We start from the raw sequence: 4,785 nt of genomic DNA, 5'->3' as shown, positions 1-4,785 counted from the left end.
TTTTTTTTTTTTTTTTTTTTTTTTTTTTTTCCGTGCCCGGCAATGGATCGCAACCCTCAGTGTCGCCCCCGGACCGGACCGGGACCGGGACCGGCAACGGGATCGCAGCCCTCGGGGTTGCTCCCGTGCCTTGCTCAGCCAGTGAGTGCACCAGCCATCCCTATATAGGATCCGAACCCGGGGCGGGAGCACCGCTGCGCTCCCAGCGCCGCACTCTCCTGAGTGCGCCATGGGCTCGGCCCTATACCCTGATTTCTATCAGAATACTGGGATCTAGAAGATGCCATAAGCTTCCAAAGAGAAAAAGCAGGTCTCAAGGAAAGGATCCAGAGTCAAGATAGCTTCAAAGTGCTAACAATAATAACAATCAAAGGAAATGAACAAAGCTTTCAAAATTTTGGAGGAACACTATTTATAACCTAGAATTCTACACCCAGCCAATCTATCAATGACATCTGAAAGTGAAATAAAGACTTTAAACAATAAACCTCAAAAAAATTTCTTCTCATGCACCCTTTCTCAGGTAACTACTGGAGGATATGCTCCATCAAAATAAAGGGGTAAATCGAGAAAGAGGATGATCAGACACACGGGAAACCAGGGCACCTGCCCAGAAGAGTGTGAAGTGAATCCCCATGATGGTAATGTACAAATCATAGAATGAGAGCTTTCACTGAGTATAGAAATAAACAAGACTTTTTAGGGGACTTCTGAGGAAGATGAAATGATAAAATGTATCAGAATGTTTTGAGAAGGCTCACAACTGGCAAAGAACTTGGGGTTAATTAATAAAGTATTTCATGATAAATACATTGAAAACTAAGCAATTACTGAATCCAACTATTAAATTCCTAAATCCTGCAGGAAAAAAAAAAAAGATAGGAAAGGAAAATCATCCTAGTTTACTACAATTAAACTCAGTTGTAAAATGGCTCAGCTATGAAATGTTTACATAGTGTTATGGCCTGAACGTTTGTGTCCCCCCACACACCAAAATTCATATGTTGAAATCCTCACCCCCAACATGATAATATTAGGAGTTTTTGGAAGGTGATTAGGTCATGAAGGTGGAGCCCTCATGAGTGGAATTAGTGCCCTTATAAAAGTAGTGCCAGAGAGCTGGCTAGTCCCTTCCACCACGTGAGGACACAGAAGTCGCTGTCTATGAGGAACAGGCCCTCACCAGACACTGAATCTGCTGGCACCTTGATGTTGGGCTTTCCAGTCTCCAGGACAGTGAGAAATAAATTTCTATTGTTTATAAACCACCCAGTTTATGCTATTTTATTATAGCAGCCTGAATAGACTAAGACACATAGTCATAATAACGTTAACATTTAATACTGACTTAAGCAAAATTATAATATAATCTAACTATATATTTAGAGGGAGATGAAAATGTTATGCATGTGTGGTAAGGTTAGGGGAGGTTAGGGGAAAAAAAATGTTATCTTTTATACAGAGAAGTTAATAGATTATGCCTAATAGAAAAACCAAGAACTAGCGATAACAATGTGCTATTTAGAGACATGGAGATACATAAAATAGGTAAAAGAGGTGAACTTAGTTGACACTGTAGAGGTAGAAATGAGTGGAGGGGTTATAGGAAACTACTGTTTTTAAAAACAAATCTTTATTTAACCCTTTAAAATACATTTATAACTGGCAATTTTTAAAAAGAAAAAGAAACTGAGTTCCATTGAAATTAAGAGATTTTCTCAAGAATACACATCTAATCAGGGGAGGGGAAAGTCTCGAACCCAGATCTATTAACTAAAACCTAGAGATATTAGTATCTTACCTAAATCTGATTTTTAAGAAATTAAAACTAACAGCAACAATGTCAGATACATTATGCAGTACATGTGTGGACTTTAGATTAGGAAATATTTAGTTTTCAAAGAAACTATTGAAGGTATTATCCCTGGGACTAGATAGATTAGTCACAGTAACCCTAAAAAAGAAGAGTATAGGCCACTCAGTAGGATGTTCACTAGAAAAGTAAACATACTGCATTTATCCTGTCACAGTCCAAAACATTTGTTGATACAGCTGGATGTTGTTAATTTTTAAAAGAAAACAGTGAATTGGTTTTGATTTCCAAAGAAATAGAAACATGCTGAATTTTTGCCAAACACTGATCTTTGGGTGTGTAATCATAAAATGGTCTTTTTCCACATTTTAACCAGTTAACAACTCAGCTGTCATATTTATGATAATAGCCTAAGTAGAGGAAAAAAATAGTCAAAATGGCAGAAAGAACAAATAGGAGGGGACAGGTATACAAAGGAAGTGGGAAGAAAGGGTAGACCCAGACAATACAGTAAAAGTTCCAACTCCCCAGACTTTCAGCCAAGACACTTTGGAAGTGTTTCTGGTTGGCAGATAAGCATATTACACAAAGTACATTTGAATTTTATGAGGCAAATTTGGACTAGGAATGTGAAAGTTCCACCTTCTCAAAGTCACACAGCCAAGGCTACAAATAGAGCCTGGATTCCTGACAACTTTTTCCAGGGCTGAGGATCACCAAATCAAATGAACCACTCACATGACAAGTCCTGAGAGCAACTGATCCTCATTTGAGCCATCGTGTCCCAGGTGGAAGAAGCTATCGGGATAATTCAGACAATGGCTTTAAATATTTTAAAGCAGCAAGCACCAAACACAGATCCCTAATCTGAGGTCAAACTATGGGCCCTTGCAGATTATGAAACTCCCTAGATATGCTCTGACTGGTGCATACATATATAAAATTAGAAATATTCATTTATAAAATCTGCATTTCTATAATTACAGATGAATTGATATAATGTCCTGAATTCATTTCAAAATAATCCAGTGGTGGAGACTGCAGTATGGAAAGTGAGTGATCATATGTGAAGTAAAATTGGCCATGAGTTGATAAGTATTATAGGTAGATGATGGAGACATGAAGGTTCATTTTCATATTTGAGAATTTCCACACTAACAAGTTGTTTTCTTTTTTTATCTTCATTTCCAGCTTCTCTTGAAAAATTGGAAGATTTCCCCCTTGGGGAAACTGAATTGGAATATTTTCCCACTGATGCCACTCTAGCATATCATCAACAGGCTAGAGCTGAGAAGATGCTCTCCACTTCTCCTGTCTGCACTCCTTTTATGGCTTCACTGGCACACTTTGCTCATTTATGCTACCTACTTAATATTGGGATGCATGAGTGATATCGGTTGAATGTGACTCCTAAAAGCTCATATATTTAAAACTTAATCCCCACTGTGACAGGGTTAAGATGGTGGGGAATCTTATTAAGGTAACTGAAAGATGGGGCCTTGAAGAGGTGATTAGATTGTGAGGACTGTACCCTCATGAACAGATGATCCATTTATGGAGCCATGGACATTGATTGTTCTGACAGGCTTAAAAGGAGAGCAAGTGAGGTTAGTCTCTCTCTTGTTCAAGCCATTCACCATACAACACCCTATGTTGCTGTGAAAAGTCACCGTCCACCAACAAGGCCCTCACCAGATGTATCCCCTGGACTTTGGACTTCCCAGCCTCTGAAACTGTAAGGAACAGTTTATTTCTTTATAAATTACCCAGTTTAAGGTATTTTGTAATAAGCAACAGAAAGACTTTAATAAGGAACAGTTTATTTCTTTATAAATTACCCAGTTTAAGGTATTTTGTAATAAGCAACAGAAATGGACTAAAATAATGGGCTTACAACTCCAAACTTATCCATAACCCTAAAATCCCAGAGTCATATCAACATACCAAAAAATGTTTACTTGTGGAGCGATCTCAGGAAGATGGCAGAATAGGCAGCCCAGCCTCTCATTCCTCGAGGAAAATAGCAACTTAACAAAAATATACAAACCAAACTCCAAAAATTAGTTAAGAGGTTGCAGAACCCCAGGTAAGTGCAAAGCTAAGAAGAGATGCATTGAAGCAGGTAGGAAAATTCATGGCATTTTACCTGTCCTAGATATTCCCTCTCCCCTGCACAGAGTGGCAAAATCAGAAGACAAATCCCAACTCCCACTATTCCCTCAGAAGGGAAAAATAGTAGGCTGTGTGTCCAATATTCTGTTTTTTCAGGGGGCTGCTCAAGAAATTAGATTCTATTTTGCCTGACTTGGAGTGCTGACCAGAATAGCAGTTTGGATGCCAGGTTGGGTGCCACTGAGAACAAACACAAGCACCACAGTTTGTTACAGCACCAGAGAGTCTGTAGTGACACAGACAGACACCAGGGGGACCAAGAGATTATGGGCTCCAATGAATAAGCAGGCAAATCTCTTTAACTGGGAAACTACACACACAGGCCCAGAGAAGATGCATCCCCACAAAGGTCTGAGAGGTCCCCGTAAACTCTAGCTGGGCTGATTGGTGAAGTTCTTCCCCTATACAAAGCCAGTATCAAAAGACTGGGAGAGGTAGCTGTTTTCTCAAATGCCCAAATCTCAACAAAAGATCACAAGGCATACAAAGAAACAAGGAAACATGGCCCAATCAAAGGAACAAAATAAATCTCCAGAAACCAATGTTGAAGAAATGTAGATCCAAGAAATACCTGGCAAAGAATTCAAAATAACCATCTTAAATATGCTTAGTGAGCTAACAGAGAACATAGACGACTAACTGAAGTCAGGAAAATGACACATGAACAAAATGAGAATATCAACAAAGTGACAGAAACTGTCTTTAAAAACTGAAGCTGAAGGGCCGGCCCGGTGGCGCACTGGAGAGAGCACCGCTTGGGAGTGCAGTGGCACTCCCGCTGAGGGTTCGGATCCCATGTG

This window comes from Galeopterus variegatus, unplaced genomic scaffold (assembly GCF_000696425.1).
Source record: "Galeopterus variegatus unplaced genomic scaffold, G_variegatus-3.0.2 Scaffold396, whole genome shotgun sequence".
Classification (NCBI taxonomy): domain Eukaryota; kingdom Metazoa; phylum Chordata; class Mammalia; order Dermoptera; family Cynocephalidae; genus Galeopterus; species Galeopterus variegatus.
The sequence above is the reverse complement of the archived record's forward strand: the minus strand, read 5'-3'. Positions refer to the sequence as shown.